General features: G+C 37.7%; 1 protein-coding gene across 3 annotated transcripts in view; it reads right to left on the reverse strand.

Annotated features, from left to right (window-relative positions):
- Positions 1–24,661, reverse strand: part of LOC122815908 (hyaluronidase PH-20-like) — a 307,193-nt gene that overhangs the window by 152,587 nt on the left and 129,945 nt on the right. For 2 of the 3 annotated variants that reach the window (XM_044088760.1, XM_044088758.1), the window contains exon 1: positions 5,873–6,238. The exons of the other annotated variant lie outside the window; for it this stretch is intronic. The gene's annotated coding sequence lies outside the window, so the exon portion shown is untranslated. Of the gene's footprint in view, positions 1–5,872; positions 6,239–24,661 lie in introns of those variants that run through there. 3 annotated transcript variants of the gene reach the window in all.

Below are 24,661 nucleotides of genomic sequence, written 5' to 3' on the forward strand. Positions count from 1 at the left end.
TTGATAAGCATAAGCATGGGCCTGGGAGATGAACCATTTACAGGTTACCTGTGTCCATTAGAGATATAGGAGCCAAACCAGGGATGAATTCTGGTTTCATATCCCATTGTCCAAGTTGCACTTGAATTGGGTTAAAGAGGAACTCTGCTTCACATGGATGGGGAGCCTGTTCCAGGGACAGGGTAGTCTCTGGAATACATACCTGTCTCTCTAGCAAGTCCTGTTTATTTCACAGGCAAGGTTTAAATCTTTAGAATGGGTAATTCTAGTGCTGTTTGTTTTTTGGATATGCAGGAGGCCCATCAGAGTGGGGTCTGACAATGCCATATATGCCAGGCATATATCTCCCCTCAAAAGCCTGTACAAGATAGAATACAGGGACGGGGCCTTGAGGTGGTCTGCATATAACATTTTGCTTACTCTCTGTATTCTTTTAGTGAGGAACCTCTGTGGATGTTCCAGTTGTTGGATATCCCTGGTTAGGTACACACCAAAGGGAGCTTTGTACTCCAATGATAGGTATGATGAATGCTAAATCCTGTGGAACAATAACTTCCTTGGACTTAGATGCCATACCTTTGCTTATAAGTTGTGCAGCATAGAATGATTTCCTCACCACTGTAGACACGTGATGGTTAAAGGTTAGACTGCCATCTATGTGTGTCCCTAAGTCCTTGACTACTGGGTCAACTCTAAGTTGTTAACGTGTTTATGGTAAATGGGAAGACATAGCCAAGTAATGGGACACTGGAATGGCTGCAGTAGGGGAGGGTTGTATATGGGGGGGGGCCCATTTGGCCATGATTTTGTGAGTGGGAAGGGGCTGCAAACTCAAAGACAGCCCCGGGTGGCACAACCTCTAGCTACACCACTGGTGTGCTCCTCTTCTTCTTTCATCATAGGCTAATAGATAATTAATGAAGCCTATTGACTAATTTAGTATGGTCACTTGGTTAATTAATTGGCAGTATTACTATATTTAAAGGCATTGATTTATGTTTGTTATGGTTCTGATGAAGTCCCAAAGCTATAGGGATGAAAGTGTGTAATCTATTCTTTTGTTGTTTTATAATAAAGTTGTATTAAAATGTTCTTCATCTGGATTTGGAACATCTGTTTACTAAGGTGAAGTGTTCACAACCTGTGATTATACTGCTGTGTGTTTGCACAAATGGTCCTTGATTTGTTACAAAAAATGTAGTAACATATAGGTGACACACTTCTCCAGTCAGTTACTGTCATAAGGGGTCCATGCACTCTTGTTAAAAGTTCCGTATCGTTTGACCATCACTTTGATGCAGTAGTTCCGAGAAGCCTTCTATCTGGTACCTCAAATACCAAATTAAAGGAAGTAAAGGTTCAACAACAGATAAATAAGACATGTTAGCTTGATAGAGTCATATACCAACATATCCCTCACCTCTGGGACAAACTTCCGCTACATGTCAAGCAGGGTAGCACCCTTGCCATCTTTGAGGTAGACTTAAATAACTGGAAGGGCAGCACCAAATTCTCCCCTGATATATCTTGTTTTGCCCTCCTTGAGGCTGGGAGAACTTATGAATAGGGTTTTATTTATTTATTAATTTTGTTTGTTTCGGCGTGTAATACTCTGCAGACTGATTCCCTAGTAATCATCTATGAAACTATGAACATCTTTTACCACCTCAGCTGTGAGCACAATAATGCTGAGCAGCATTTCTCAGGAATAGAAAGAGAATGCTTAGTGAACAAATGCTCCTCAAGGCACAAAATTATTACCTTTTAAGGAGAGACTTTATCCTCATCACTGACTATGCCCCTTTGCAGTGGCATTATAGTGAGAAGGATGGTAACTCAAAGTTCTTCTTCATAGGTTCATGGATGATTATAACCTAATGGCACAAGAGCCTTTATAAGCCTTGCCAATAATACCCAACATATGACAATATTATACCTTAATTCTCTAGCTATGGGATGGAGTAGTATCAGGGCTGTGAGTCTTTGGGTGTTGAAGCCCTGAGTCATTTTACAGACTGCCTCTGTCCTTAGTTTCCTTAGAGCCCACCTTGCCTGCTTGTCTTAGCTCCACTCTGGATTACTGTTAGGCATCAACCCTACAACCATTCAAATGCACAATTTCTCATCATCTGAACCATTTCTGTGCATACAGGCTATTCATGGACATTTGAACCAATGATTGTTTACTTGGGGATAGTGCTCCTTTAAGGTCAGCCATATTTTACATTGTTAAATTTATGTTATTCCCACAAGCTAAAGAAAAGCATCTTTTATATTGCCCCTTGTAAATAAACATTTGTTTTGAGCCTTATAGAACTGGCATTCTAAATGGCTTTATACCACATATTGAGCATAGATACTACAAAAATACAAGCGCATACACACGCACACAAACACATGCACACATACACACACACACATAGACACACACACGCACACATGGACACAGACACACACGCACACACAGACACACACACACACATGCACACACACACACACACACACACACACACACACACACACACACACACACACACACACAAACATGCACACACATACACATGGACACACGCACACACAGACATACACACAGAGACACACGCGCACACACATACACATGAACACACATGCACACACACAGACACGCACACATGCACACACACGCACACATGCACACACACGCACACACATACACACACACGCACACACAGACACACACATGCACACACACACACACACACACACACACACACACACACACACACACACACACACACATACAGGCACACAGACATGCACATACACACACACACACACACACACACACACACACACACACACACACACACACACACACACACACACACACACACACACACACACACACACACACACACACACACACACACACACACATACACACACACACACACACACACACACACTGATGCACTTTCCCAAACTTTTTCATATTGTTGTTATCAGAGTTTTTTTGACCCGATTGCATTATATCTTTGTTAAAGAATTGGACATCATGTCACTGCCCTTTGGTGGTTACTGAAATACTGGGAATGTTTGGCTCTTGAAATAAACTTCAGGGTACCATGTTTATTTCTTGCACAAATGATACTTAAATGAGTTAGTGAAACTTTGAGGTATATTTGTTGAAGGATGGCTACTGGCATGTGGGTAGTCTTACATGCCTGGCTTAAGCTCCATATTCACTCAGAAAAGTTATCACTGTAGGATAGCCATTTTAAAGGCCATGTTTACCGATAGCAATGTTTGTGTTTTGAAAATGAGACCAAAGTAAATATACAAGGCCTAAACAGACGGGGAAATAAATGTAAATTTTGCATATGCTCAGTGGACAACAATGCTGGGCAACTTTTCTCTAATAGATAAAGAGGGGTATTGCTTTTGTGAGAAGAAGCAGTAAGAAGCCCTCTGTTATACAAGTTTTATACATTCGGCATATACTGGCAGAAGGAATGGAATATATCAGAACAAGATTAAGCAGAAATGGAATACCGAGCAGTGAAATTGCAGATGGGCTGTACAAGCTGAAGGAAATGATGTCATAGCAGGACTGAATCTCAGTTTGGCAATATCTGTCAGGCAGGAAAAAGCAGAGGGATTGTGGGTAAGTGGGTAATATTAACTGCTGGCTCCTGCTACTGGCAGTAATCTGCTCTAAAGCATAGTGCACAGAACTGATAGAAAAATTATTGTGATTCACTTACACAGATGAATGTGAACAGAAGAGTCAGTCACCTTAGAAAAATGTACAATATGACTGCAAAATAACAGAGCCATCCACAGGAGAATGCCACTGCCTTGCATAAGTAGCATTCATGCTTTTCAAAGACTCAAAGTGCTTAAGCTATGTGAAACAAAGGTAAGGGGAAACTGTAGGCAGGGGAATAAAATGGTAAGTGGAGACTGTACAAAGGAATAAACAGAAATGATTACACAGGTTAGTTAATTATTAAAGCACAGCTGGAGATGTTTTAGAAGGAGTCATTGAAGGAAAGACAAAGAGAAAGTTCCAGTAAAGTACATAGTATGAGAAGGGAAAAGTAAATGCACATTTTCAATTTGCTTAGGGGTAACTGTTCTTTGATATTATTAAGAGGGAGGGAAAGCAAGATAAACTGCTAAGATTTATGTGCTTTACTAATGATAGATATACAAGGAAAATAGACAGTTGTACAGACAATCTAAGCAGCAGACAGACACGTGTTCCTATATTTCTAACTATTAAAACATGTCGTGCTCTTTATCTTTTGAAACCTTCATTCCATAATTTTGACAATGTAAATGTGCAAGACAAACATATGTGCCGGAACAGTCTGTGAACCCATCCATCCATTCATCCACCCATCCATCCATCCATAGCACCCAACATTAACTGTCTAAAACAGTTTTCACCTATGGAGGTATTTTTAAATAGTGTTTGAAATCAATGCCACTGTTCAGAAATTTGACTTTGTTAGAATGCAAGTGAAGAGTTTTTGTACCATTTGTAACTGGTAGACTTTTAAAGAGAAAGAGTATGTGGGAACATTAAAAAAATAAAGAGAAACGGTACATAAAAAACATGAAATACAATAAAAAGTAATTTTGCAATAAAATCCATAAAGACTGAGATGCACAACCTAAAACAGACCCCATTACTACAGGAAATACACATGTTAGGGATATCCAGGAAATCACCAAGCTAGCCTCTGAAAACTGTTAATTTTTGTGGAAATAAAAATCAGTCAGTTATTACACTACTGATGAGAAATGATCACTGTACTCTATCTGAAACAAGCAATGTCTGTGTCTTAGGCAAATTAGATCATACTAAGGCCTCAGGTAACAATGTAATAACAAAGATCTGAAAATGTTCAGACATAGTTTATCTTAACTGCAATATTATATTTAAAGATAGCTTTAAGACAAAAAGAATGCCATCTGTCTGGAAGACAGCCATATTCATATTCATATTACCTGTCCATCAACTGTTAGTGCAACTTAGATCTATGGATAGGAAACAGAAAGTTACCCCAGGACTGCCCCTGTGCTACTAATGTACAGAGACAGCTCCTAAATGCTTTATCCCATGCATGGTCCCCCTCATATTATCTATGGTATGATCCCAGTTATTTTCATTAGGGGTAATACATAATTTTCAACCATGGGATGGGTAAAACCAATTTATAACCAAATGGGAAAGTTATTTCATGCACAAAAAGGAAAACTGGCTAGGCTTAAAATGGCCTACAAGGGGAGCATGCCTAGTACTTATCTATGAACCTACAATTATATCCATTTAAAAAGGGAAAGAGTCAAGAAGTAATCTTAACTGTTAGAAACTTAATAATCTGCTATCAAATGCAGGGAAATGCACATAAACTATTGTGTTAAACTTTGTGAGATGATTTGAGAAAGATAGGGCATGTTTCTTGTGTTTAAATATATATATATATATATATATATATATATATATATATATATATCAACAATAAAGAGCTATATAGATGAATGCATCAGAGTGAAATTAATAATCCACCAGCAACAGTTTGGACAACCTATGCAATGTAAAAGAACAAAATAATTGCAAATATTGAAATTATGAATAAAAAGTCATAAGCAAAGTTAAACGTGCCAGTAACATTCTGTTTACATATAATCTGCCAGTTTTGCACTTCCTGTCATAAAATGTCATTGAACCTAAGTGAGCAAAAAACATTTTTTGTAAAAAAAAAAAAAAAAAAGAAAAAAAACACTACAGTAGATACCTCAGGATGTATAACATTGCATGTAACAAATATAAGTAGTCCATAATTAGCAAGGATAGAAAACGACTGCACTGATTTAGACTTACATAGACTTCCTTCATCAGATTGCTCTTCAAGAAGCATTATACAAGGTCCTGCTTTAGGTTTAAATCCTTCAGAGACAGCTGCAGATGATTCTTCATGTAGCAGGTTGAAAAAAATGCAAGGGAATGCAGCATGGTGTAGTTAAGTTAGCTGACGCAAATAGATGATTCACCTGAAGATAGTAAGGCTTAACATTTGGTATGCATAATCCAGAAATTAACAAGAAGAAATGTAGCTTAAAACTGATTGCATTAAGAACAAGAAGAGGTGGTGAGAGAGGCAGAGAATATCAGTATATATGTTGAGTGATTCGTGCTTTTATGTTGCTTCTATTGAAGCACCCAGCACCTTTCAATGGTACTAGAGGTTGGCATTACTGAGGCTGAATGTTTATTAATTTCAGCAGTGATGTCACTCCAGGGGGCACTTATCCAAGAAAATGTTTATATGGAACTAGAGCATTCCAAGTAAGATCAAACAACCAGATAATAGTAGTATTTCAGCTTAAAACCTGGAGACTTTAGTGGTGCATATCTTGCTAAAATGAAACATTACAGCTATGGCATTAGCACTACAGACACAGAGTCTGAGAAAACAATAGAATTTCAGCAGCAAAGCACAGGTTGGAGGCGTGTTTTGTAGTAAAGTTTATTTCTCTAGTCCAGATAACACAATCAGTGGTAACAGATTCCCATGTGTTTTGAGATAACAACGCTTCCTGATGAGAGCACAGACAACAGAGGGGCTGACCAAGGAATAAAATTAAGCCATTTAGGATGTGGAAAATGATGGTGGGGGGTAGATGAAGCATTACAACTGCAATTATTTCTCGCAGACCCATTTGTTAAGGGGGAAAGAAAACAGTCCATACAGCTGTCTTACTTTACAATTATCACTTGCTCTTTTAGGTTAGTTTAATCATAAGCGAGTGTTGTATAATGCAATTCAGTGTGCAGCTATCTTTTCAGGAAATCCTTAATAAATGTCAAAACTTAGACTACAGTGGAATGCAATGAGGAATGGGATAAATTTCCCAACTCTCACTGTACTGTGATCTCCATTTAGAAGCTCTGAGCACTGTGGAACATGGGCAGCTACTGTTTTGTTGTGTTGAACTTTGGGAAATTAAACGTTTGGTCTTATGCCGTTTTGGTGTTCTCGTCTCACTCCTTTGATTTTCAATTATTTGAAATTTCGATATTGTAACATAGACCAATAGATATAGATATATTGATATATAGATGTAGATATACACACACATACACACACACACACACACACACACACACACACACACACACACACACACACACACACACACACACACACACACAAACTCACACACACACACACACACACACACACACACACACACACACACACACACACACACACACACACGTAAAAAAATTTAATATAATTAATCAACTCCCAAGTATGTTGGAGGCTTGTTAAAATCTCATTACTTGAGAAAACTCCTTTAGGCTTGGGGATAACTTGCATATTCCACACAGAGAATAACCCATGATTGGGAATGAACCCTGCAACTGGGAACAATGGCTTTAACCACAGCACTGCCACAATGCCATGCTTCATGGTGTCATAGTAAGAAAACTTAAGGTGCAAAAGCTAGGATTTATATCCTGCATATCCTAATCTGCATGCAGTAAAATAACATAGGATGTAGAACTGGTTTACTATATTTCTGATATTAAAGACGGATTTAGGTCTGCATTAATCTTCTACACCAAGTTCTTTTGCCTAGATTCATATACAAAGTACAACGATCTGATGCATAACAAACTGACTCAGTAGATTTTCACCTGAACGTGAATGCATAGTGTACAATGTGATATTCCCACATTAAGTGATTGTTTAGGTAAATTAAGAGAGACTGAATGCTGATATGGTGAAGATTAAGACAGCCAGGATAAGAGAAAGATGCAACCCGTAACCTCAGTGTCTTACTGTCAGTATTCTGAAATTCCTGCATGGATTAGAGAGAGAAGACATCTGATTCCCACTGTGACAATGTCTGGTCTATGTTTGAGAGTTACCTTTGAGACTGCAGACAGCGCTGGGTCTACCCATTCATTATCATATCCCTCCAAGTATAATTCGGATGTGAGACATTCCTGTACACTTTCCCAAGACTTAAGACTGTCTGTTTGTCTGTCTCTGTCAGTACTGATGGTATTGCACAAAGATAGCCAATGAACACTGTCAGTATTGCAGCATTTTTCTGTGCACATGAATCTTGCAAGCTTTGTAGAGTGTGGCAGCATTTTCCTGTATACATAGATTGCAATAGGCAGTAGGAAATGTCAACATCTGCCACTCGAGGTATGCCTTACATTAGGTCTAACACTTGTTTGGTACAGTGTCAGTGAGTGTTTTACAGCAATAATTAAGGGGTGCAAAATTGGGTACTGTATACTCTGCAGATATATATCAAAGCTTGGCATCATTTGGTCATGTTGTGTGTGCATATAATTCCCACTGAATTGGCCTGTTTGTTACTGTTGCTGTAAGGAGTTTCACCAAAAATAATAGCCCTACCCTGTATAATCTATATGGGAAAAATCATAGTGCCAATATTAAAATAATAGAACCATTGAATGAGTTGCTGTAATCTGAATGAAAATCAAAAATTACAAATGTCAACAAACAAGCATTCAAAAATGTTCGACTATCTGAGGAATATGTATAACGTAAATTGTAAATGTAGAACTGATACTGTTAGTGCACATAACATTTTGTGTATTTTTGACTCAAATACTTTATAATGAAAACTTTAATGATGGCCATTTTCTCAATTTGTTTCATGCATTGATAAATATTGTAAGTTTTATTGTAATTCTGAGATAGAACGATTTAAACATTCAGTAAAGGAACATATAGTAAAAAGCTGTAGCAGTCAAAAAAGGAAAACCTCAGCATACCTCAACAAACAAAAAACAAAATATAGGCAGTTGCAGGTGGCAAAACACTGGTGGCTGTGTCTTGCACCAAGAAGGGTACTGAGGATTCTTGTCATGTAAAGCTCTACAGCTGAAAAGAATGATCCACGTAGGAGCAGCCTGTCCTCCCTGCGCAATGTCAATTGTAGCCATGAATTCCACTGCACAATGTTGGTTGTACCCATGAATTCTACTGCCCTGGTAATAGACTCAAAGATCAGGTTCAGGTTATAATACTACTGACTTTACACCTATAAAAGCACTTATATTGGTGAGCAGGGCAACAGTGACATACTAGACCCTGAGTTTCCAAGATAAAATCAGTATTGCCAATGCAAAGTAAGACTCAGTGTTGCAAACACTATCTTGCAAGTTCTAAATAACCAGCAACTAGAAAACATGTTCTCTGAAAAGAGCTCAGCTGTGTAGACTTTATCACATACACAAGTCAATGCTTTATAACAGATAAAAGGACAGTCTCTTGCTGGTTTCACAACTTTGATACTTAAACCTCAGTAAAAATTTGAAAAAGAAAATGTTTGCCCATCTTGTTCAGTAAGACTACAAATTAAAAAGTGATGAAGAAAAAGTACTAAAATGCAAAGAAAAAATGCATATATATATATATATATATATATATATATATATATATATATATATATATATATATGTGTTTTTTTTTCTTTTCTTTGTTTACTGGGAAATTAGTTTCTTTGTAATAGATGTCATCATCTAGGAAATGGTTGGCTGTCCACAGCAACAGAAAAGAGATGATTTCTGCAAACACTAACTAAAATTTAATTCAGTCAAGATTGTCAAAACATGGAGGGGCCATTACAAAATTAAATATCCATAGTTAAAATCAGGGTAACTAGCACTGTAATAAAAATGATGAGGTTCGGGCAATAGGCAGCAAACATGGCATATTAATGAGAAAGAAACAGAAGAGTAAAAATGCTTGTAATGTAGTACCCTGTAGAAGCAAGCAATTCAGAAACTCAGTATTTACGTATTATAAAATTAACATCTGCAAATTCAAAAAAAATCAAGAGAAAAATAAGAAATAAAGAAAACCAAAGGTGTTCTCACTCAGACAGTATTTTAGAAAATGGCATAAGAGGTGATCCAAAAGGAAGGGCGGCCACGGTGGTGCAGTGGTAAGCATTGCCACCTCACAGCAAGAGGTTCTTTGGTTCGATCCTCGACTAGGGTGCCTTCTGTGCGGAGTCTGCAAGCCCTCCCTGTGGTCACTCTGGTTTCCTCCCACATCCCAAAGACATGCTGTAGGTGTATTGGACACTCTAAAATTGGCCCAAGGTGTTAGTGTGTGCCTTCTGTGGAATTTTGGGCGTCGGGCTGGCAACTCGACACCATAAAACTCCACTGCCAATCATGAGCGCACAGTTGATCTGCTGTGGCGATCCCGAACTGGGAAAAGCCGAAAGAAGAAGGTGATCCAAAAGGAGTTTCACTATTCAAGTGAAGATAAGCCTTCAGAAACCAAAGTATGACTTGTGTGGACATTTTTGTTTGACGTGTACTGTAGAACCGGTATCTAAGATGTTTTTTGTGACAACACATGAGCAAATATTATTGGCCAAGTGAACTTAACCTAAATTCACAAAAGTATTAAATGCATTTGTTTATTTATTTATTTATTTTATATTTGTTGCCTGGGGAAGTCTGGCTGGACACGAAGGCCCCTTTTAAGTGGAGGACTGGGGAGAAAAGTTCCAGGTACGGTTAGTACAAATAAAATCTTTTAAGTTATACATTATCAACAATGCTAGGCAGAATGCAATTATAATACATTTTACGATGTCAAAATAGATAAGACAGTAACAGTAGTAAGGCTTCTTATACCAATTATTTAACTATACCTGTATAAAATATATGCAGTGGGGTAGATGTCACAAAGTTATTTACAAAGGGTGGTAAGCCAAAGGTTGATTTAATTATGAGATATAAATGAAATGATGGGAAAAGGGTTAAGAAAGGCATAGGTAAAAGGTGAGATGTATGAAAACAGAGTGATAGTTGGTAACAGAGTAGAGTTTTGTATACACAGCACTTTGTAGAAGCTATGTTTTCATCATTGGTTCCAAACAGAAATGTTACCTGGCCTCTAAAACTGTCTGAAGGTATGCAGGATTAGTTGCTGGATTTTAAACTGTCATTACATCTTGTTAAGTCCAGCTTGTGTGTTTTCATTTTTGCAATAGGCAAGCTGTATACAGCGAATGCTACAGTGCTGAACATATCTGTTTAATTGTGGTAAACTTTTTATTTTATATGTCTACTTTAAATCCAGACTGCGCCTAACATCTTACCGCTCATTTCTATCCTGCAATTTTAATGCTACATTATAATATTTAGATGTGCTAAGTATATGACTGTTCAAAGCCTGTTTTAACTGAGTTATTCATGATATTGCGTTATAATTCATTATATATTTGTAACTTGTTCATGGCTGAAAACAGACTTCTGAGGCTCAGTCCATGAAACTTATTGTTAAATAAACACATAAATAAATAAAATAAAATAAAGATAATGTGCAGCATACGCAGAGGCCAATGTGGAAAATAATGCTTTCTGCCATTAAAACAAGTCTGCTAAAATAAATACAGATCAAAGGCCTTTGGCAAAGCCTACAAATAAATCAAAGGTACAGGGTTTGATTCCTTCTATGTCCATTTATTTATAGTGTAACTCTGACCAAGTCACCTAACCTGACAATGCGCAAGATTACTGTTTCTTACTGGTGGTGGGAACAGTCTCTTTAAATTGACATAAGATATAGTGACTCAAACTGTACTGCTGAAGCCTCTATCTGGTACCTAAAGAATTGGTATTTCTGGATAGGTAGTTCTAAAGGTAAAAACATTAGATCAGGGAGTATGTTTGAAATCCAAGGAATGACTGTTGCTATGATTATGTTTGGTAAAAAGAGACGTTCGTTCAGTTCTCATGTACTCTAAATCAGCTGAGATAGATTAGATAAGTTGTCAGGCCTAATCAAAAACCATGGAATGTGAATGCATATGGAGAGAGAGTACAGGGGAAACAGATGTCAAATCATTGTTCTAGTGACATTACTCTGTAACTTTCAATAGTATAGGCTGAGACGTCACTATTTACTCAGAGCCACTGGTATGGAGCAGACTTGCAATATATTTTCACTTTTATTTTTTTGAAGCATTGTAGTGTTGTTAAGTTGAACACTACTGACAAATGTACATGTATCACCTCTCTCCATATACAAGCTAAACTTGAACAGAGCACTGTGGACTAACCTACAGCTTCTAAATATGCAGCAACAAAGCTAATCGCTGTTTTCTTCACTGAGCAAGGACCAGTAAGAAAAATATTCAATAGTTTAGATATGACTTGCTACAGACTATGCTGATTTATATCATTAATAGTTTTATATTGTAGGCAAAAGTCAAGTGTATACCTTTTACCTTGTCACTGCATAAAGCCTAGATATGCTTAAACTCAGCTTATGTTGCACTAAACTGGTTTAATGTCTGTTGACATCTATTTATTTTCTTTCTTTCTTTCTTGTCTTCTTTCTGAAGTGCTTTTTCTTTCTCTTCTTCTCTATCTCTGTATTTTTCTGTCTTTCTATTTCATTCTGTTTCATTCTTGAACAAAACTCAGTGGAGATGATCTATTCCTCTCCTTGCTTCTTCATAGCACAATAATTTGACATCTATCATTACGACTGCACACAATTCAGCAATTTCAAAGAAACAAGGGGAAAACACTGAGTACTATGTCTAAGAGAACAGCATTTGGCATAAATAACAGGGGTAACCCAGCAACCTTGAGTCAGATCTGTGGCCCAGAGGGTGACAGGACTAACAAGAAACATAGTACATAGGATTAGTCCAGATAAAATCACTTAAAGTGCTGTCAGATCCAGGAGACTTTCTACAATACTTGTCCATCTACCTACATAACTGAATAAACTACTTGAAACCAACACGGCATCTTTATTCCTCCTAAAGGAAGAGTATTATAGAAAGAGTCTTCTAGATCTGCTAGCTAAAGTTATTTTATCTGAACTAAGCCTTTTTACTCTACGGTTTGCATAAATAGGTACGTGGATTTAGGGTTATAAAAAATGAAATTCCACTACTGAGATCTGAGATTCTGGGAAATATAGAAGCCATTGTTATGTGTAATTTCTGGTCATTAGTATGATTATATTAATATTTTTAATATATTTTTATATGCATAAAATTAAAACAGAGTCTAAGTGAAGAGCATTCAGTAAAGCAAAATTAAGCTTTTAAAGGTAGTACATGTAATAAAAATCGCAAGTTGTAGTGAATGAGTGCAGCATTCTAAAAGGCCAGATTGAATGAAATCTCATTTTTTGTGGAAAAATAGAAAAGTTGTGCTCTTGTTCACAAGCAGAAAAGTTAACCTACTAAGTAAGTCATGCTAGCTAGTTACAAAAACAAAATTGCCACTGATTCTAAAGGCAACCACAAAGCATTCTATAGCTATGTCAAGAATTTCAATGGCAACACTCAGATCTGCTCTGAGTTACAGCACAATGGCACTAAATATAGAGAACCAACTGATATTGCCAAAATCCTGGCAGATAGGTTCAGTTCTGACTTTACCCCCTCTCACCCATTAAAGGGCCCATCTCTATACCGGAAGAATGCAAAATTCCTGTAATCATGGCTGCACAGGTAAAAACCACACTCTCCAAAGCCAAGAACACAGAATCAGTGGGACCTGACAACATCCCAGGCTGCGTTCTACATGAACTGCAGAATGAACTGGCACCCCACCTAAGCACCATGTTCAATCATAGCCTCATCTCAGGCTTTGTGCCCACTGAATGGCACACAGCGATGGTTATCCCAGTCTACAAAGGGGGAGCCACCACGGACCCTGGGAACTACTACCCAATTAGTCTAATGAGCCTGGTCTGCAAGGCCATGGAACGTATCATCATGGAACTTATAAACAAAGACATTGATAATCTCCAAACTCTGGACCCCACCCATTTCAGGTTTGTAAAGGCAGATCATGTCTCCTAAACCTGACAGACTTCTTTGAAGCAGTCACCAAAACCGTAGGCGAGGATAAGGTGGTTCACACAGTCTTATCTAGATCTCGCCAAGGCTTTTGACACCATCCCCCATGCTAGAATTATAGATAAACTCACTAAACCATATATAAATCCCTATGTTACAAGATGGGTTGTCAGCAAGCTCTTGGACAGAACCCACACTGTGAAGGTAGCAGACTCCAAATCTGACTTCAGACCAGTGACAAGTGGAGCACCACAGGGTTCAGTCCTGGATCTTCTCCTGTTTGGTATTTACTTTTCTGAAGTACAGGCTAACACAGAAGGTCTTTGGCTAATGAAGTTCGCAGATGACTGCAAACTATGAGCCATAATCGAAACTCCTAACGATGTGGACATCCTACAAAGGGGCCTCAGTGAGACAGACACCTGGTGTCAAAGCCATGGCCTCAAGCTCAATGCCAAAAAGTGCATTGTAATCCCCTTTGGTAAAAACTCTGTACCCATGAGCTACCACATAGGTGGTAGTCTACTTAACACTGAAAGTGTGATAAGAGACCTTGGGACACAGGTGGACAGTAGTCTGTCCTTTGATAATCACATCGCCACAGTAGTCAGGAAATCCTTCGACATGGCACACCTCATCACAAAAGGTTTCTCATCCAGGAAAAAAGAGATCATTGTTCCCCTCTACTCATCACTCATTAGACCCATTATAGAGTACAACGTCCCTTTTGGTATGTACCTCTTAAGACATCTACAACAACTGGAAAAGCTGCAGAAATACCTCCCAAAGAGGATTATCAGCCTCAAACTGATGCCCTACACAGACCGTCTCAAAATACTCCAGCTTTACTCAGTTGCATATCGCTTACTCAGAGGCAATCTCTGCCTAACATATGTCAAACACAGAGCTGTTGGACATACTCCACTTAAAGAAATCCCAATCCCTCCGAACTACACGCCCTAGGGACTTAAACCTTGTCACCACAACAAACAGAACATCCTGGAGGGATAGATTCCTGTCCTAGAGCCTTCCCAAACTCTGGAGCAAACTACCTATCTATATCAAACAAAGCTCCTCATTAGCGCTCTTCAAAAAAAATCTTGAAGATTGGATAGGAAATAGTATATTCACCCCAGGGATCACCTCTGTGGCTCTGCTCGACAGGGGCACAGGAAAATAATTTTCTTGGGTGGCAAAAGCCAGGGTACCTTTTTGGCTAGGCTTATATAGGCCCTAGGGCCAATAGCCTAGTACCTATGAACTTTTGCAACCTTTTCTTTTTCTATGGTATAATACCATGTGTTTTTGTTCATTTTTGTAATTTTACCAGTATGAAATGTAAACTATGGGGTCCATTTTTGATGACAAGTTTTGATTTTTCTTGGGAAATGTGTTGGTATAGTATGGTGCACTACAGACATGTATGATTTCTTCATTAGCTAGGAAATAGCACACTCCCACATTTTTACATGTGCTATGCTTGCATCATGCTTTTACCTGTCAAAAATGTAAACCACACACTTACAAACAGCTTGCTGAACTGCTGAATGCTCAGATTCCTCTAGTTTTATAAATTACAAAGTTAAAATTTTTTTGGAGCAATAATTTTTTTTACTCGTGTTTATAATTTGATTCTACTCAATAAACTAAGATGATGGTTTACTAGAACTAGTACAAGTGCTCAAGTCCCACATGTTCAAAGAATATCGACTCGGAACCAGGGACTCAGGAGTCTTTTAGCTCGAACTGGTTGGCACTGGCAGTTGAACCTGACTCTAAGTTCAGATGAGGTGCAACAGCCATGCAGAGAGAATGGAACTACCACACCTCACCTGAGCTGGTGAAAAGGTAATGTGACAGCCACAGGGTGGGACTAAGATGGGGTCTGAGTGTTGATTAATGCTTCTGTTAGCACTCTGTAGAAGGATTTAGGTTTAGGGAGTTCCTAGGTTCACTAAGCAACATACCAACAACTGGTCAGATAAACTTTAAATTTCAAAATGTTGGTATCTAGATCAACCTCAGCACATAAGATATCTGAAGCAATGCAGGCATCAGAAAGGTGTACCTTGATGTGGAAACCTAGATCAAAAAGGTTTGTTTTTAATAGTAGTAAGCATGAGAAATTCAGGGACCACTCTCCTGCCACTGTTTTCTGCCAGCACTGGCTGTTGTACAGAGCTTCAATAAACTATTTTTTGTGACTACTTTATCTTGAGCCCTCCGGTTTGGTGTTTTTATTCAGTTTTTTCAGTTTCTTAGTTTGTCTGTAGTACAGAGAGCAGCCCTGCTGGTGAAGCTACACAGGACAGTAGCAGCCTTTGGGAGCAGCTAATGTAGATTAGCCATACACTCTCATGCATTCACTCTACTTCATTACTTTTTAACATGGAGGAAAAACTGAAGGCCATCGTGACAGTGTTCACCCATTCACCATTATGGAAGGGTCACAGCTCATATAGTCACTAAAGGTAAACTGGGATCATAGAGCCATCACTGTGTGTGTGTGTGTGTGTGTGTGTGTGTGTGTGTGTGTGTGTGTGTGTGTGTGTGTGTGTGTGTGTGTGTGTGTGTGTGTGTGTGTGTGTGTGTGTGTGTGTGTGTGTGTTTGTGTGCGTGTGTGTTTTTATGTGTGTGTGTGTGCAACTCTGTAGGGGCATGAATGTGGCTGTATGCATATGTGTTTGTGTGTGTGTATATGTGCATGTGTGTGTGTGTGTGTGTGTGTGTGTGTGTGTGAGTGAGCATGTGTGCTCATATCTTGGGTGGTGCCTGCGCTACAGTGATGAGCTGGCTATTTTGGAGACCTTAGTGTGGTCAAGTCTGAAGGCACAGTGTTCAACTAAGAGACATGGTACAAAGGTATATACTATCCCAATGACCACTGGGGCATTTATAAGCCTAGCCATGCATCCCAAATGTATGCCACAAGTTTTCAGAGCCTGATGAAAGACATGAGTAAATGGGCGTGCCTTGGTTGAAGGTTGAACATCGAGCTGGCACCTCGACGTTTGTCAAAATCTACTGCTAATCATTAGAAGACCGGAGTTCCGCTGTGGCGACCCCTAACTGGGAAAAAGCCGAAAGACAACAACATTTTTAAGGAGTATATGTAAGCTAGGATATGGTTTACAGACTGCCTCTGTCCATTAGAGACATGGTTGCTAGACCTGCGGTGAATTTCCCATCTACTGGTCCAGGTTACACTCGAATAGGATTAGGGAAGAACGTTGCTTCACATGGATGGGAACCGTAGTTACCTTCTAATGAGATATTCCACGTTGTAGCTTGCTAATTGACAGACCTGTGTTATCCAATTAACTCTGGCTGCATGAATTTCCCTGACATGTATGACCTAAATCTTACTGACATCTATAAAGCATTTGCATCAGAAGTGACCCCATACCCTGGTATTCTTAGCAAATGGCACAGTAGTACAACTTGTCCTGTGCCAATGTGGCAAACTGCACTGCTGGACCATTCACTGATTCATCAATTCATCATCATCATCATCATCATCATCATCATCATCATCATCATCCTCATCATCATCGTCATCATCATCATCATGGATTTACCCACAATGGCAATATCTAATTTTACAAAAGAATTTCCATGACTATGAATTGTATATATAGGAATAAGTGACTGCAGGTTAAATAGTTGAATTAGTGAACCTAAAAAAAAAAATGAAATTCATGTCCAGTATGTGAGCAGGTGTTTGGGCCTGTCCAGATGATTTGCAGCGCTACTCATATAAAATTGAGTTAACTGGACTTGATCTTTTAACTAGGCATGGTCATGTTTCCCTTGGTTGTAGTACCAGTCTCTTGAGTCTTGATATGACCATCAGCTGTAGTTAGTTCATGTAAGGCTGTAACTAACCATTAGGTATCTTACCATTACAGATATTAATATTCACATTCAGAGATAATGGTGGATTATCCTAACTTTTATAAATTTTATGCAAATCATGATTGTGGTTATGGCTGGAACTTGTTTCTCTATGTTTAAACTTAATATTACTTGCAAGTTAGCAGTTTTTACATAATACTCATAGTACTTTTAAAATCATCTAATGGCATCCTCTGAGAAAATTACATGCACATCAGAACCTTTTACATATTTTAAACACATGAGTGTATAGAAGCTTCTGAATGAAGAAACCCCTACATTTGTTGTGCTGCCACATACAGAGACTATGACAAAAGAGGATCGAGATCTCACTCTTGAAGAAGTACAAAGTGAACTAAGGAAAATGAAGACAGGGAACATGACACGTTCAGATGAATTCACAGTGGATATGGTCAAGGTGTTGGGTGCATTAGAGGAGAAATGACTCATAAGGGTACTCATTGTGGTACGGATAGAGAGGCAAATCCCTAATGACTGGGGAATAAGCAATCTAGTATACATGTTTAAGAGTGAATGGGATAATCATAACTGTGAGACACACAGAGGGATCAAACTCCCATCACAATGCATGAATGTGCAGAAGAGTGAAACTGATAAGTGAATGAACAGAGTATTAGAAAGAAAGAAAGATGTGTGATGAATAGTTTGGCTTCAGATCAAGATGCAGTTCAGCTGACCCAATATTTCATTGAGACAGATAGTGGACAAGAAGCTAAAGATGAGGAAAGAGTCCAAGTGGACATTCTTAGACTTAGGCATGGAGAAAGCATATGAGAAGGTCTTAGGAGAGCTGATTTAGCAGACCTGTGATGGTTCAATGCCTCATAAATATTGGTAGAATTTAGCATAGGCTATGTACAAAGACACAGTGACATGTATGAACAGTGTTTGAACAAACAGAGATTCCCAGTGGGAATGTGTGTGCATCCAGGTTCAGCTGTGATCCCATTCCTGTTTATGCTGTTGGTGGGTTACATCAGTAAATAGTTTTAAGGGGGCAGGTCAACAAAGCTGCTATTTGCACATGATGTGATACTGCAAGGAGACTCTGAACAGGAGCATCAACAAATAATAGGGAATTGCAGCACATAGAATGAAAATGAATTCAGAAAAGGCAGTGGTGATGGCAATCAGAAGAAGCTGAAAACTGAGGTAGGAGAGAAAATAGGAGAACAAGTCAGCATGTTTGGGTATTTGGGAGGTGTAGCTGAGGAGAAAGAAAATATGAATGAGGAAGTCAAAGCTAGACTACAAATGCTGCAGTCAGCTAACCCAAAATGTCTTGGGTATTGTTCAACAGATGAGTGTTAAATTGAAAAGTAAGATTACAAAGTAATGGCCTCACCAGTGCTTCCAGTGCAGGTAGAGAAGCTTGGGAAGATTGAGGTTATGGGGGTGAAGTCCCTGAGATTGGCACTAGAATGTACACTGTGGAACAGAAGTGCCCAAGATTTTTAGTAGGATATACGTCATGGAACAGAAGTTCCTGAGATTGGGAGTGGGATGTCCAGTGTGGGACAGAAGTGCCTGAAATTTGTAGTAGGACGGGTCTACTTCAGAAAATCGACAGACCATTTGATCGACATTCATTTGGTTGAAAGCTCATTTGGTCGACAACCAGTATTCAAGGCATTTAACAAGGATTTTCCCCCTCCCAAATGTTGTGCGACCCTGGAGTTGATATATATATACACTGGGGGTGTGGGGGGCAAAGCCCCCACCTATTTTCATTTAAAAGCATGAAAATACAAGAAAAACTACAAATTTTAAATGAAAATAGGTGGGGGCTTTGCCCCCCACACTCCCTAACTATATATATCAACTCCAGGGTCGCAAAACATTGGGGAGGGGGGCAAATCCCTGTTAAGTGCCTTGAATACTGGTTGTCGACCAAATGAGCTGTTGACCAAATGAATGTCGATCAAATGGTCTGTCTATCTTATGAAGTAGACCCAGTAGGACATATGGTGTAGAACACAAGTGCTCAAGATTTTTAGCAGAAAGTACGCTGTGGAACAGACAAAGAAGGAACAGCATCACAGCAGAAGTCAAAGTAGCATCAAGTGCACAGAAGGTGAAGGAAAACAGATTATGGAGGGTCTGTAGCATATGCAGGAAGCCAGAAGTTTATTTGGAAGAGCCAAGAAAAAGGCAAGAGGAGATGAGGATGGTCAACCAAGACATACATGAACTACATAAGAAACTTGTGATGGTCAGGCATGAAGGTTGAAGAAGGTATGAGAGTGGCTCTAAATAAAGTGAAGTGGTGACAGTTACTGATACCCCCAGCCACATGAAATATGTGGAAAATGGACCTGATGGGGATGACGCTCCAGGGATCTAAACCTTGTCATCACAATGAACAAAACATGCTGAAGGGATAGGTTCCTGACCCAGAGACTCCCCAGACTCTGGAATCGACTGCACATACATGTCAAGCAGAGTGCCTTTTTGGCCATATTCAAAAGGAACCTTGGCGATTAGATGGGAGATAGGAAATCCCCCCCAGTGATCACGTCAGTCGCCTGCTAGACAGGGGTCCAGGGAAGTAAATATTGTGGAAAGAAATAGCCAGGGAATTGTTATGGCTGGGCTTGTATAGACCCTAGGGCCGATAGCCTAGTACCATCTATGAACCTATGAACCTATGATGATGATGATGATAATGACGAGCTGATTGTGTAGATATTTGTGGGTAAGACTGCAAAACTGTTACCTTTGGTTGAGGGCTTCACAATTAGTTTTGGTGAGAAGATTCCTTTTAGTTCATGCCTGAACAAATTGCAAAGAAATTGCTTTCTTGCTTTATGTTCAAACAGCCGTTTAGCATGTTGGGCTGTGACTGTGTAAAAACATTGCACTGCAACTCAAAAAAACAAAGAACAAACTCAAAAAACAAACTACCCTGATGGAATCCAAACATAAACAGATAGTGCAACAAAAGGAGAAATGTCTTAGCTAAGTGACAGACATTAAAATGTGAGAGATTTAACTCTTTATATCTTTGTAAATAGAACAATACAAGATAAAAACTCAGATTTAAATTGAACTGGTCTTTGACAGTGATAATCAGCTGTAATTTGCCTCTGTTATTATTTGTTTGGAAAATAAAGTCACTGTACTTTATTTATTTATTTATTGACATTTGATTATCGCAAAAGTCCAACTGGGTAGAAGCCCATTTTCAGCAGATGCCTGGACTGAAATGCTCCAAATTATTACAAAACATTTTAGAGTAATACTTTTACAATCTTCAAAAATAAAACAAAAGCATCTGTAGATGAAATGATAATAACAAATTAGACATAATATAAAAACATTGGTAAAGAATCAATAAAAGGTATATGACAATCATTTAATATTTAGAGAAATTTTAGACAGTTTTTAGAGAAATTAAAGGTAAGTTAGTCTAATACATATAGGAATTGCAATATGAACTGAGGGAAATACAGGCTTATGGTATATTTAGAGAAAAAAATCAGTGGAGAAAATTAGATAGGAGTAAAGAAGTAAGTGAAGAAGGGAGAGTAAGGTGGTATAAGGAATGAAGAGGTACTTATTCACACTCGAAACGATACTGTCTACTAAAAAATAGTGCTCTAATAGAACTTGTAATTAAGTGCTTACTTTTCTTTTATTTTGAAAGGGTGAGTATTAGTTTCATTTTATTTTGAGGGGTACGTTTTACTTTTATTTAATTTTGAGTGGGTGAGTTTTACTTTTATTTTATTTTGAGTGGATGAGTGTTAATTTTATTTTATTTTGAGCGGTAAGTTTTATTTTATTTTATTTTGAGTGGTTGAGTGTTAGTTTTATTGTATTTTGAGCAGTAAGTTTTACTGTTATTTTATTTTGAGTGGGTGAGTGTTACTTTTATTTTATTTTGAGCGGGTAAGTTTTATTTTATTTTATTTTGAGTGGGTGAGTGTTACTTTTATTTTATTTTGAGTGGTAAGTTTTACTTTTATTTTATTTTGAGTGTTTGAGTGTTACTTTTATTTTATTTTGAGTGGGTGAGTGTTACTTTTATTTTATTTTGAGCGGTAAGTTTTACTTTTATTTTATTTTGAGTGGGTAAGTTTTATTTTATTTTATTTTATTTTGAGTGGGTGAGTGTTACTTTTATTTTATTTTGAGCAGTAAGTTTTACTTTTATTTTATTTTGAGTGGGTGAGTGTTACTTTTATTTTATTTTGAGTGGGTGAGTGGTACTTTTATTTTATTTTGAGCGGTAAGTTTTATTTTATTTTATTTGGAGTGGGTGGGTGTTACTTTTCCTTTACTTTGAGTGGGTAAGCGGCTTGGACAGCAAGGGCTCATTGGTATGACCTAGTTACAGAAAAAAATCCATTTCTGTGACTTATAATAAATTATTTTACAAAAGACAAATATGTGGGGAAAACAGTGATGTTCTTCTTTAAAGTTGGTACTATGTAAAATACATTTTCTTAACATTTCAATATACATCTTATGAGATCATCATTTAGAAAAGAATAATTATTTAAAATTTTGTAAACTGGGTACACACAACTAAACAAATAGCCTTTACATAAAGGAGGCAAAGAAACAAAAATGAAAAGCTCAGCTAGATATTAAGTGCAAAGAAGCCTTCCTTTTTAATCCTTGGCTCTGTTCCTGCTCTAACCCCCAGGTTGAGCCCCCCGCCCCCAACTTTCCTCTTTCCATTCCTCTTATATTCTTCTCTCTATTTCTACTGTGTCATTCTCATTCTTATCTGTCTTTCTTATAACAGATTTTTTTCAGCATTATCTCTTCTTAAAGTTGAACTACTTTATGAGCTTTCCTACACCTGCCTAATAACATCTTAGTAGTTTTATCACATTTCATAGATCTGCTTTTACTCCATTGCACATCCTGAATTTTTTTATGTACGGATAGACAGGCATCCTTCTTATCATCTTCTATCCATCTCTTTTATTTTATACTTACTATACATATAGAATATATCTTGCTACTGTATAATATTTGTAAATAAAATGTTTTATTACTGTATAATGTTGAATGCATCATGTCGATACGAGTTTGTGTTGTAGTATGTCTCTTGTAATAATCTTTTAATTAATATATAATATTTTTAGTCTTCTTTTGTGATGTAACACAGAGCTTTGCTTCCCGGCATCTGCTGAAAAGGAGTACCATGTAGTCCCAGTTGAACTTTCCCAGCAAACAAACAACAGTCAATATTTAAATCAATAATAAATTTTCCCCAAAACAGTTGGGGGAATATACTTTTTGTTGCATTATTTATTCATTTACTATAACAAGCTGAACAGTCTACAACATAACATTTTACAACTATTTACAGAGTAAACAAGCTTCAGCAATAATCAAAACTTTGCATAATAGTGTCAGTTACAGGGTCTCAGTGATTATATAGACAGACCTAATTTCTACATACCGTCTGACATTTAACAGTTAGAAATTTCTCTATAGTAAACTACCTACTATTAAATGATTATCTGACAAAATTTCTAGCCTCTTCAAAGCTGAAGAACACAGCTTTCTCTGCAGAATTGTACACAGAAACCATATGCACGATAATTTTAATTGATGAATAAGACAGTTGTGATTACCAGACACAAGCCCATAACAAACTGAAAAAACAAACTACCCCAATGGAATCCAAACATAAACAGATTGTACAACAAAAGTAAAAATGTCTTAGCTAAAATTAGAAAGTGCAAACCTAAGTAAGCTAAAAACTCTTGCATCAGGCTAAACAACAACTAAGAGGGCAAATTAAGTACATCAAAGCCAATTTTGAGGTATGGATAGCCATACAAGCCAGTCACAAGGCTTTCTTTAGTTATGTCCAAAACCTCAAAGGCAATACACAATAGTGTGCAGAAGTGATTGCTAATTGAACCACCCACATGAAGTCAGAAGATATAGCAAATATGCTAGATGACAAATTCAGCTCCAGTTTTAACCCCCTCTCCCGCTGGCCAACCCCAATTAATACCATATCCTCCCAATTATCACTAGAGAGCAGGTCCTAAATGCACCAAGGTTTAGAATTGATGAGCTGTAATAATACCCCAAATGCATCCTAAATATGCTGAAGCATGACCTATCTGTACCTCTAGCATCACTATTTAACCAGCAGAGAAAATGTTTGAATACCTAGTCACAAATGAAAAAGATCCTACACCAACAATATTAATTATTTGCTAGAAAATATAAACTAGGTACCCAGATCTGTAAAGCTCAAACCATAATCATGCTGAAGCTGTATCTTTAATCCTGAGTGGTACTAGCTAGTTTTCACAAAGCTTATTGACCTAAAGAAGCAAAATAATTTACTTACAAAAAAGCCAAATCATTTATTTAAAACAATTTACTTACAACAAGCCAGAGAGTACAGTACTATACAGCCAGTGTTTGGGGCTTTGGGGTTGGTACAATGGCTTAGGTGTTTACCTCACAAGCACAATATACAATGTTTGATTCTCACTTTTGAAAGAGAAAATGCCTAGGCTTAAAATGGCCCACAAGGGCAGCTAGCCTAGCACTTACCTATGTACCTAAGAACTTTAAATGTGAGCTTCCTTAACGCTGACCCTTGGTCACCTGAACTCAAGCAGCAAATAATTCAAATTTTAGGGGTAAAATTTTTCTCATTTGTAATTGGGTATTTGAACATTTTTATATAAATTAGCTGATTTTTCATATTTAGCAGGCAGTTGGGTTTATATATCTATAACAGAGGCAAACATAGTGACAGATGAGATATAGTCACTATCATTACTATGATCCAAATGGCTAGATCATAATGGAAAAACAAAAGTATAACGTTGCTATTGTCTTATGATAATAGTCTTACATCTGTGATCAAAAG

This window comes from Protopterus annectens, chromosome 11.part0 (assembly GCF_019279795.1).
Source record: "Protopterus annectens isolate FY-2018-M chromosome 11.part0, PAN1.0, whole genome shotgun sequence".
In the NCBI taxonomy this organism is placed as follows: Eukaryota; Metazoa; Chordata; order Ceratodontiformes; family Protopteridae; genus Protopterus; species Protopterus annectens.